This window comes from Ursus maritimus, unplaced genomic scaffold (genome assembly GCF_017311325.1).
Source record: "Ursus maritimus isolate PB19 unplaced genomic scaffold, ASM1731132v1 scaffold_9, whole genome shotgun sequence".
Classification (NCBI taxonomy): domain Eukaryota; kingdom Metazoa; phylum Chordata; class Mammalia; order Carnivora; family Ursidae; genus Ursus; species Ursus maritimus.
In genome coordinates, this window is record NW_024427107.1 from 6,154,426 (window position 1) to 6,167,044 (window position 12,619).

The following is a 12,619-nucleotide window of genomic DNA, read 5'->3' on the forward strand; positions in this document are numbered from 1 at the left end:
GAAAGAAGGATTACCCAACATTTGCTGCAACATGAATGGGACTGGAGGAGATTATGCTAAGTGAAATAAGTCAAGCAGAGAAAGACAATTATCATATGGTTTAACTCATTTATGGAACATAAGGAATAGCAGGGAGATCGGTAGGAGAAGGAAGGGAAAAATGAAGGGGAGGTAAACAGAAGGGGGAATGGACCACGAGAGAGTATGGACTCTGGGAAACAAACTGAGGATTTCAGAGGGGAGAGAGTGGGGGGACGGGCTAGCCCGGTCATGGATATTAAGGAGGGCATGTATTGCAAGGAGCACTGGGTGTTATATGCAAACAATGAATCATGGAACACTACAACAAAAACTAATGATGGTGACTAACATAATAAAAAATAACATAATAAAAAATTTTTTAAAAATCCACGGTGTAGGGATAGAGGGAACATACCTCAATATCATAAAAGCCATATAAGAAAATACTCTCAGGGGCGCCTGGGTGGCACAGCGGTTAAGCGTCTGCCTTCGGCTCAGGGCGTGATCCCGGCGTTATGGGATCGAGCCCCACATCAGGCTCCTCCGCTATGAGCCTGCTTCTTCCTCTCCCACTCCCCTTGCTTGTGTTCCCTCTCTCGCTGGCTGTCTCTATCTCTGTCAATAAATAAATAAAATCTTAAAAAAAAAAAAAAGGAAATACTCTCAGTGGGGAAAAACTGAGACCTAAATGCGAGACAGGAATCCAGCAGAATCTTAGAGGAGAACATAGGCAGCAACCTCTTTGACCTTGGTTGCAGCAACTTCTTGCTACACATATCTCCAATGATAGGGAAACAAAAGCAAAAATGAACTATTGGGACTTCATCAAGATAAAAAGCATTTACACAGCAAAAGAAACAGTTAATAAAACTAAAAGGCAACCTATGGAATGGGAGAAGATATTTGCAAATGACATTTCAGATAAAGGGCTAGTATCCAAAATCTATAAGGAACTTACTAAACTCAACACCCAAAGAACAAATAAATCAGTCAAGAAATGGGCAGACGATATTTTAACACTTTTTGATAATATTTGGGTGCTTGTTAAGAACATTTTCACACCAAAAACTGACTCTCAATGTCTTTTATTTATTGAACCAATGTTATTGAGCACTGACTAGGGACGAGGCACTGTTCTGGCACTTGGAATGCCTCAGGGAACAAAAGAAACACAAATCTCTTCTCTCATGGACCTTACGTTTGAGCAATTAAAAATAGATAGTAAACAAAATAAGATCCTTTGGCTAGTTTTAAATAGAAGAGCAACATGTACACCTGAAACTAATATAACATTGTATATCAACTATACTGCAATTAAAAATAAATAAAAATCAGAGCACCTGGGTGGCTGTTGGTTAAGCATCTGATTTCACTTAGATCAGAATCTCACGGCCCTGAGATGGAGCCCTACGTTGCAATCCCCACTGAGCAGGGAGTCTGCTTCTCCCTTTCCTCTCCCTCTGCTTCTTCCCCTGCTTGTACTCTCTCTTTCATATAAATAAATAAAATATTAAAAAAAAATTAAAAGTAGGGGCACCTACGTGGCTCAGTCAGTTAAGCAGCAAACTCTGGATTTCAGCTTAGGTCATGATCTCAGAGTGGTGAGATGGAACCCCACATCAGTTTCCATGCTCAGTGGGGAGCATGCTTGAGATTCTCTCCCTCTGCCCCTCTCCCTGTTTGTGTGCTCTCTCACTCTATAAATCTTTCTTTTTAAAGATTTATTTGTTTATTTATTTGACAGAGAGAGATGGAGAGAAAACATGAGTAGGGAAGAGGGGCAGATGGAGAGAGAGAAGCAGATCCCCACTGAGCTGTGAGCTCAACTCTCAGCTCCATCGCAGGACCCAGGGATCATGACCTGAGCTCCAAGGCAGAGGTTCAACTGACTGAGCCACCCATGCACCCCAATAAATAAATCTTTTAAAAAATTATAAATAAATTAAATAAAAGAAGCCAGAAGAAAAAGAAAGGAGGAGGAGGCGAGGAGAAGTAACATGATCTGGCTTGTACTTTAAAAAGGTAATTCTGACTGTTGTAGGGAAAAAACAGTCAAAGGGGTTGCTGGGGGAGAAAAAGGGTAGAAGATGGAAGATTAGTTGAAAATGTGTTACAGTTGTGTCCATGAGAGATGGTGGTGGTGTGGGCCAGATAATGGCAGTAACAGTGATAAGTAGGTTACATTCAGGAAATATTTTCGGGATAGAACCGAGAGGATTTTTGGGCAGATGGGATGTATGGTATGAGATGAAGAGAGGATTCAAAGAGGAGACCAAGGATTCTAAATAAATAACAGGAAAAATGATACTGCTTTCAACTGAGATGGAAAATAACACGAAGGAAGGAAATTTAGGGAAAATCCTTTGTGTACAATAGATTAAAATGTAGATGCTAATCTCAAAAGCAGCCAGTGCCATGTACCTTCATGTGTCTCATAGATGGGGCTGCGTCCTGTGGATGTCTGCAGTGAGTTTGAAGACAAAGAAGGTGACCTGTGCTGGCATCTGGATGTGAGGTCCAGTATGGAGAATCAAACTCCTGAGGACTAGCATAAAAAGATTCGGCTTTCAAAGACGTTTATTCAGTGCCATGGACCTGGGCCATAGCTGAGGTGAAATAGAAGGTGCAACAATCTCACTCTGTCAGTGGTTTATTCCTTCATTTCCTCACTCACAGAGCATATATTTACTCAGCTGCTCATTCATCAGGGCAACAAAGACAAATAAAGCGCACTCCTTTCCGTCAAGGCAGAGAAATATAGGGAAGCAGATAAATAAAAATAAATTCCTCCTTCTTATTGATTAGACCTGATGATGTAAAATAGATTTTCCCCCAGAATCAAATATAACATATTCTTGGGGGATCCATAAATTACTTATAAATTTCTACATGTTTGTAATTACAAGGTGATTGTAACCTTTAAAACATTAATTCAAACCTATTCTGAGTCTGCTAGATCTCTCCTTACATAGACTATTACTATTTGATTTCTTTTCTTGCTTTTGCATTTGAGTTCTGTGTTAGTTTCCTTGGGATGTTGTCACAAAATACCACAAACTGGGGAGTTTTGAACAAGAGAGAAATTTATTGTCTCACAGCTCCAGAGGCCAGGGTCCAAAATTCAGGTGTGGTCAGGGCCATGCTCCCTCTGAAGGCACTAAAAAGAAGGATCTGTTCCAGGTCTTTCTCCTCCTAGCTTCTGGTAGTTTCTTGGCTTGTGGCAGAATAGCTCCAATATTCACATGACATTCTCTGTGTGTGTGTCTGTGTCCAAATTTCCCCTTATTAAAAGGACTTCGGTCACATGGGATTAGAGTCCCACCTCACTCCAGTATGATCTTATCTTAACTAATCATACCTTCAGTGACTGTGTTTCCACATTCTGAGATACTGAGGGTTAAGACTTCAACATATGAATTTGAGGGACACACAGTTCAACCCATAGCATGTTCATAATATTTTTGGTTCCAAATGATCACCCAAATTGGCATTATTTCTTTATTCAAGGTCCATGGACTCCTACATCAGCAGATTGCTTCTTCATGTCCATAAGGTCTCAAGTTTTTAAAATATGGATGTATAGAGACTTCTACTTTAGCAGAAGCCCCAGGGGGCTGGTATTAGAAGGAACTGGGCCCTTTTGTTGAGCTATTATAGCCATTTAATTGTGACTTCATTCCAAGGTCAACATACCAAAATCAAGCCAGAATAATCAGGTTTCTCCTCAGTCTGGGGGAAAAAAAGAGCATGAGAGGTGAAGCTGAAACAGTGAACAAGAAGTGAGAGGAGGCACTCAGCCATGTCGTAGTACTGAACCCAGCGAAAAACCCGAGGAAATAAGTGTCAGTGCTGGGTGAAACCAGATCACAATTGGAGCCAGAATGTTGGAGAGAAAAAGCGTTGGTGCTGGTGTTTAAACTCTGGGAAAATCCAGTGGGTTGTTCTCAGCCTGATGTTGTCTCATGGGTCAGATCCTTAGCCTGTGGAGTCACACATTTCTTTAATAGTTGGACTCATGTGGAATCATCTGAGAAATCCGTGCTTAAGTGAGGTATTCTCACAATATGGTGGGACTTAAAGGTCTCTGAGAACATGATTTTCATTTTGGGAAGAAGGTAGGGACTGACAGTTATGCTTTCAGTGGATAGGATTTGATGTTTCAAAATTCTTAAACATAACAAAATGTTTTTCCTAAGGCTATTTGAAAAAAAGAATTCTTTAGATGGATCTAAAGTCAAAGGTAAGACCAAAATATAACAGTTACAACACTAAAAATACAATTTAATTTCACATTTGTAAGCAAAGTTAGTAATACAGGGTAAAACAGAAAAAAAGAAAAATCCAACTCAATACTGTTTGCAAAAAACCTATAAAAATAAGTTACATAGAAAGTTAAAGGGCATGGCTAGATAATGGCATATTAAGAACATTATTTCCTTCTGTAATAAATATTAAAGTTTAAAAAAATCTGCTTCCTATCAATAATGATTACATAAAATACTAACCCTAAAGCAGAAAAATCTGTTTACCCTTTGTTAAAGAACTGACAGGTCAGTATTCCCTAATACTTACACATTTATAGCTGAAAGACAAAATTCTAAACTGGAGAATGCTTTATGTTTTTATTTTTAAATTTTTCAAATAGATGATTGATATTCATAATCTGTGGAGCACAATTTGTTTTTAAAAATCCACTTGGTATTGCTATTAGGAGCTATGAAAATATTAACAAGGTCATCAGAGCACACTAATGCTGTACTGCCTCTTGAAGAGGAGAATGATGTTACTGATTTAAGGTGTAAGATTTAAGTGGCTAAAACATTACATTTTTTTTCCGGCCAACAGCATATATTACATGGGTGGTTTTACATGGGAGGGACACTGGTGGGGTCCAAGTGGAGTACATACCCAAACTGTCACCTGCACAGAGAGAGACATTCACAGCTATAAATAAGTGAAATGTGTTCTGCTGTAATCTATTTAAGTGAGATATGTATCTTGAGTATTTTCCTAAGTGAAATTAGGTTGATAATTGTCACTTGTGCCTCACACATACCAAAGTAGCATAAAGGGTAACTACGCAGACTGGAATGCTCCTAAGTCCAAAGGTTGGGGGCTATTCTGACTGTCTAATATCCTTGCAGAATGTCCCTATGTCCTCATATTGTGTTTCTTCAAGTTAAGTAGACTTTTTAGTAAACTATGGGTCTGTGTATGTCAATATGTGTTCGGTCTTGGTCTTTTGACATTCAAAGTGCAATGAATTTTAATATTAGAGAGTATAGAAAGTTCATTGAAATTATATCCAATTCCACAATGATTGTATGTAATATTTAAGATACTACAACTTGTCCAATTTGGGTGTAGTATTATTAATAGAGATCCAGCGTATGGAGAAAAACTCACTGGCCTAGGACTCCATTTTCCATTTTGCAGTTAGAATGAACTTTAGAAAACACAGATGTAATCTGTGTGCTGTCCTCCCCAAAATGACCAGAGTAGAGACCTTCAACGGGTAGGATGCAGCCCAGATTTCCTGGTATGCCTTCTGAGAATGAAGATTTGATACCTCCTTACCTCTTTAGTTTCATCTCGTCTTTTCTCTTTGCATTCTGTATTTGCAATTTCTCCAATGATCTATACCCTCAGGGAGCATTTTTTAAAATCTCTTCCAAGTCTAAAGGAAGTGTTTTAATTTATGGACTTCACTGCTCTCATAATATTTATTATATACAAAGTGCTTTCATAAGTATTATTTATTTGATTCTCACAAGAACAGAATATATTATCCTATTATAATTTGTAATTTAAGGGACTGACACTCACAGGAGTTAACTAATATCCCAAAGATCACAGTTATTAAGTAAAAAAGACTAGTATTTAAGCATCAGTCTTCTGATCTCATTTCTCTAGTAGATAGTTCACTGCACTAACGTGGTCCCCAAAATGCCCATGTCTAATATCTATAGTTGTGTTACCCTTCTGCTAATCCTAGCATTTTGAGATTTTAATCAGTTCCAAATGATTTATCTGACTTTAATGGTTCTCTATCACCCATTTAATTATACCAGTCTACCATAAAGAAATTCCCAGAACCTGACCAACTTTACCAGCTATATTACAACTGAAGTTCAATGTCAATTCATTTAGCATGTACTTTACTTCTATATGGTAAATAAGTCAACTAATATGATCTATGCATATATTATATTATCTAATTTTTACCTAATTATTTAAAAGTTCTTCAGCCTAGAAAATGTGAAGAAATTATGTTTCTTAGTGTAGCTTTTAATCCATAAGTGGTGATTAACAAATAGCATTTGAAGAACCATAATGGAGATAGACTCTCAGCAGCAACTGCAGTTTAAATATCCAGATCAAAAGCCCGCATTTTATTGTACTGACCACAAGCCCTTCATCTCCCTCCATCACATTCAACACCAGAAGTCTACCAATTGGCATAATGGATATTAGGAATGACTTCTCATTGGCAACATGAATAGTGTGCATGAACAGAATGTAAGACGTTACACAAGTTATAAGGAATGGTGATTTCTCAAGAGTCCCATCTGGTCCTAGATTCAGGGATTTAAGAAGATTTTGTCTCTGGCCTCTGGCTAGAAGGTTAGCCAAACTGGCCAATAGAATATAAGCTTATCTGCCTAATAAGAGGCCTTTCCTAGGGGCACCTGGGTGGCTCAGTTGGTTAAGCATCTGCCTTTGGCTCAGGTCATGATCTCAGGGTCCTGGGATTGAGCCCCACATATTTCTCCCTCTCTTTCTTCCTCTCTTTCTGCTTCTCCCCTCCTTCGTTCTCTCTCTCAAATAAATAAATGAAGTCTTAGAAAAATAATGAGGACTTTCTTACATGGCCCTCCCACCTAAAAGGATGGAACTTAAGACTCATTAATGTTGGTATGGATGGGAGGATTCAGTACAAGACATACCCTAATCATTACCTATTTCTGGACTTTAATATTATATAGAGGAAATCTATAACACAGACACACTTCTAAGTATTAAAAGCTATGAATATTTACCTCTTAAAAATCTGATAATTGTGAGTGACGGAATTTTCTTAGGTAAGTTTTCAACAGATCCTTCTAAATCTATTATTAAGCTTTATAAAAACCTTAGAAAGAATATTGCTGGTTCATAAGAAATAACAAAGTAAGTAATATAGAGTTACTTGCAGTTTTGCCTATTTAAAGACTTAGGGAATAAAATTGGCCTTCATTTTTTATTTTATACACCTCTGTATCATTTAAATTATACAATTATTATATTCTGTATGATTCAAATTATACAATGATGATGGTGATGATAATGACATATTTTCAAATTATAAGTAAACATGTATTACTTTTTAATGAAAAAGAACTAAAGTAACAGAAAAAATTAAATTTATTTGATGCTAAGATGGATGTAGGGCTGCAACTTTGGCTATAGCTCCTCATTTCAAATTTTTGAGCTCATTAAAATAGCATTGTTATTTTCTTAATAAGTTACTCAAGTAAATGTTATTTACGTGAACTTATATATGTCATTCTTAGGTATGCAGATAATTTGTTGATACTGAACAACACAGCTCAGTTAATTTGTTGATACCAAACAACACAGACTGAAAGTCTCACTTAAGACTCTTATTATCTTCATGTTCCATAAAACTGAGTTATAATACTCTGTGTAGAAGCACTGCAGTCAAATGCCAAGAAAAATCATAGCTATTCCGAAAGACCAAAAATTGTAGAAACTGTAATTTAATAAATTTATTTTGTTCTGTGGATGAAAACTCAAAGTTAAAGAGTGTACTTTATAATCTTTAAAAATATCCATTGCTTGGGCATAATGCTGTTTATATATACCTAATTTATTGAAGAAGTACATGATTCCCATCTCAGTTGGTGCCTATGTGTTTGAAAATAGGTTTTAAAAAAATCAGCTTCCTGTATTGTAAGGGATTTTTTTTTTGCAAAATCATTCCTGTTAGTTTTGATATTTCCTATAAGAATTAAAAGTGATGCATAAAGATATATAAAGTGTATCAGCAAAGATTTCTCCGTTCCTAGGTTTATAACAATCTGGGGTGGGGAGGGCACAGAAAGCTAGAATATAAAAATAACTCCAGAATCATTTAAAATATGGAACAAATATTGCAGGTAAGAAAAAGATCATATTCTCAGAGGGCAACCCCCTGGGGTCTAAATAATCATGGGGCAGAGTCTGACCTTAGAGTTCCTGTATCCTCCCCATCTCTAAGAAAGCAGAAAAGTAAGAGAGGATACATTTCTAAAAGAGAATGAATATAAGGAACCACTGTTGATGCTATGCCCTTTCATAATTGGCAGAAGAAAGCTGCCATTTCTCCCATCAAACACACCTCTTCTGCTTATCTTTTTCTTTAAGAGTCTATTCTATGAATATGGAGTAGCTCTAAAAGTCTGGCTTCTGAAAAATCAACTCTCTTACCTCCTGCTTTTAATCCTCCTCATGTAGACTTTCAGGCTTATCCCCTTTGTAAAAGAACATAAAGTAAGAAAGCATTCCATTATTAGCTTTCTTCCATTTGAAATAAAGGAACTGTTTCTCTTCTAGACTCCAAAAGAACAGAAAAATAAAAGTTCTAAATATTCTTCACCCTCACATAACCACTCTTGTGGACAGTTATGTTCAAAAAAATGCCTTCAGATATTGAAATACACACTTTCTAATGCAAGAGAGTTTTTTGACTAATGCTTTTCTGTTTAACTATAAATTTTATATTGACATGTCAGTTAAATTTGAAAATGTATATTTATAAATCACGTTTTTCACACTTATGGTTTTATATTTGCCTAGATTTATTGTCTAAGTAACATGTACAGTCATAGACCACTGTAAAAATTATTTGCCTAACAAACTGAATGTTCTAAGTTCTACCAGTTCTGCCCCTCACTCAGAATGAATCAGTGTGAGCCTCACAGCTGCTGATCACGTGCTATAAGGGCATTAATGATGGCTTCTAGGTTATAACCTGCCGTGTACCCCACTGTTTGTTAGTTTATACAGGAGGTAGTTTGGGAGATTCATCAAATAAAAGGGGAGAGAGATTCTCAACTGACTTTGAGATGGCTGATTTAGGGGATCTAGGAAAGTCTTCCTCAGACCCCAAAAATCTTTCTGAGTGCCTGATGCAAGGCCTGAAATCCTGCCATAACATATTCATTTTTTTCAGGTTAGTCTTTCTTCCCTAATGGGAAGGTAAATGTCCTTTCCAGTCAGTAACAACTATAGAATCATTCCCAGGTGCAGTTGAGATCCAGGCTGTGAAACTCATGCCCTTTCACACTACTTATTTATCTCTCCGTGACAAAAACTCATAGTTGGTGAACTTTCCTACTTTCCTATGCAAACCTTGCTCCATTATCTGACTTTCCAAAGTGAACTTTGGTGGGAAAAAAAAGACCTTGATTTTGAGGTGCCCTATATGTTAAAGTCATCATCTCATCCATAGATGTAGGTTAGTGGCTAAAGGGCAAGGCCCTCTCATCACAGCCTGGCTCTGCCATTTACTACCTGTACAACATGTTCTTAGTCCATTTGTTCCTCATTTTTTTTTCATTTATAAGATAGGTATAATGGCACCTACTTTCACAGTGGTGATGAACATTGACTGGCGTACTGCATTTACATGGAAATGGCTTAAAAAGTACTCAGCATAGAGGGGGCACACCATCTGTGTTAAATAGCTATTTATATTCCAATTTCTCTACTTCCTTCACCAATTTCTATTAAATATGGTCATTATTTTAGAAATCGAAACTTGCAACTCCAGACTTTTGTTTGAATTCTTTATCCTTGACGTTACAATATGTCATGCTGATTACTTGCCAAGGTTTGTAGCTTAGAAGCACTTTCAGAATTAAAACAAAACACAACACAACACAACACAACAAAAACCTGCTCCTCCATAAAAATGAGAACAATGACAAAAATTTTGAAAATTAACCTTTCCAGAACTCTTGAAATAAATGAAAGTCTTTCAGAAATCAAATGGGCATTTATTTAAGAAAAATGGGTAAATCTCAGTAAAAGCAGTGGGCTTCTTGGCATTTTCCAGAAAAATCATTAGACAAGCAATAGCAGCAGCAGCAGCAGTAACAAAAGCAAATAATAAACCCTGAAGGAAGAGGTCTGATTTCTAGAGTTGCCACATTATATTATTTGATTTCTAGAGTTGCCACATTATATTATTTTCAACAAAAATATTATGATACATGCAAAGAGATACCAAAGTATGGTCAATAGGAACTGTCACAGAAGGAGTCAGATGTTGGAATTACTAAAGACTTTAAATCAGAATTATAAATATCCTCAAAGAACCAAAAGAAATCATATCTGAAGAATTAAGAAAAGTATAACAGCATGTCTCACCAAATAAAAAATAGCAGTAAATAAAATTATTTAAAAAAATGGAAATTCTGGAGTTCAGTACAATATTTGAAATGAGTAATCCACCAGAATGGCTCAATAGCAGATTCAAGCTGACAAAAGAAATAATCAGGGAACTTGAAAATAGGTTAACTGAGATAGTCCAATCTAAGGAATGGGGGGAAAAAGAATGAACAAAAATGAACAGAGATGCAGACACCTGTGGAACACCATCAAGATTACCAACATATGCAAAATGGAGTACCAGAGAGGAGGAGAGGAAGAGACAAAGGAAATATTTTATAGGAAGAATGGCTAAAAACTTGCCAAATATGAAGGAAAAACACCAATCTACACATTTAAGAAGGTCAATAAAGTCCAAGTAGGATAAACTCAAAAAGATCTACACCTAGACATGTTATATTTAAACTGCTAAATGTCAAAGCCGAAACAGAATTTAGAAAGTGTCAAGAGAAAAATGATTTACACATACACAGAACTCTCAATAAGATTAACAGTGATGTCACATAAAAACATGGAGGTCTAAAGGCATTGGGATAATATATTCAAAGTGCTGGAATAAATCTTATCCATTATAAAGAAACAATGCTTTCTAGACATATAAACTCCTTTCCTTTTCATTTTTAGGTCTTCACTGTACCTATTTGTTCTTCATGTCTCGGTTTTTTACTGTTTCTAATTATGGTATGTCTGCTACTGCCAAGTTGTTTTCCAAAGGTCTACTCATGTTATCACCACTCTGAAAACATGCTTACTACAAAATACCAACACTATATAAGCATAAAAAGTAAAACTTAAATTTCCTTTTACCCTCAATCCCACATTTCTGACCCTCTCCTAAGGTAGCCACTCTCAATCAGTTGGCATATGCTTTCCAGACCTGTGCTCAGGCCCATGTTTAATTATAAAGATAATGCCTGAGCACATTAAGTGCAGTGCAGTGTAATTGTTAACATGACAGGCTCTGGGGCCTGATGACTTTGGTTCAAACTTCTTAGACTCAAACACTTCTTAGTGTCTAGACCTAGGGAAACCACTTTGTCATGCTGTGACTCAGTTTCTCTTATTTATTTATTATTTATTTGAGAGACAGAGAGAGTGAGTGGAGGGAGGGGCAGAGGGAGATGGAGAAGGAATCTCAAGCAGACTCCATAATGAGTGCAGAGCCTGAGGAGGGGCTTGATCTCATAACCTGGATATCATGACCTGAGCCAAAATCAAGAGTCAGATGCTTAACCAACTGAGCCACTCAGGCACCCCCAGTTTATATCACAACATATAGGGATTATTTTATTTCAACACATATAAATCTACTTTCTTATTTCTAAAGTCTTTTATAGTGTTTAATCTTCATGTGATATAATTTAGCTATTCTGTCTTTGAAAGACAGGTTACTTCTGGGATTTTTGTTGTTGTTGTTGCTGTTATAAGCAGTTCTACAGTAACTCATCTTTGTAATTGGAATGCATATGTATAGAACAGATTTCTAGAAGGATAACTTCTGGGTCAAACACATGTAATTTAAAAAAATATTTTATCTAATGACAAATTGCCTTCTAAAATGGTTAGTCCAATTTTCACTCACTATAATAAGGTAACAATATCTAGGAAGTTGCTATGATCACAATTTACAGACAAAGGCACTAAACTTAAAGATATTAAGTGAATTTTCTGGACAGTTATCAAGTGGTATAGTCAAATTACACACAAGTATGCTCTTATTTTTAAATCTTGGCCTTTAAAGAAGTGATGATAATTAACATTTACTTGAGCACTTACCATATGTTAGTCACATGACATATATTAAACATTACATTGTGGCACAGATGATATTATTAATCTTTTTTAGATGAGGATGTGAGGCTCAAAGGGTCTCACAATGGCAGCTACTCAGACCTGATAGCTCCGCAGGCTGCTTCTCGCCTTCCTGTGTCATCCTAGTCACTGCACGTCAAGTGCATGTTTCCATGCCTCTCATATACCTGAGAATGTGCTGCCACACAAAATGATTTTTTGGGTCCCTGTCACCTCTCCCCACATGATTATAGATTCTTTGGAAACTAAGACCATCTCTTCACTCTTTTCAGAGCCTGCTATGGAATCAAGCCTGTTTCCCAGCACATATATTCAGAGTCCAGTGTATATTTTCTTATATTTATAGAGATAC

The 12,619-nt window shown here is 36.5% G+C and overlaps 1 pseudogene; it reads left to right on the forward strand.

The window, feature by feature from the left end:
* The first annotated feature begins 2,459 nt into the window (after positions 1-2,459).
* Positions 2,460-12,619, forward strand: part of LOC103677500 — a 41,027-nt pseudogene continuing 30,867 nt past the window's right edge.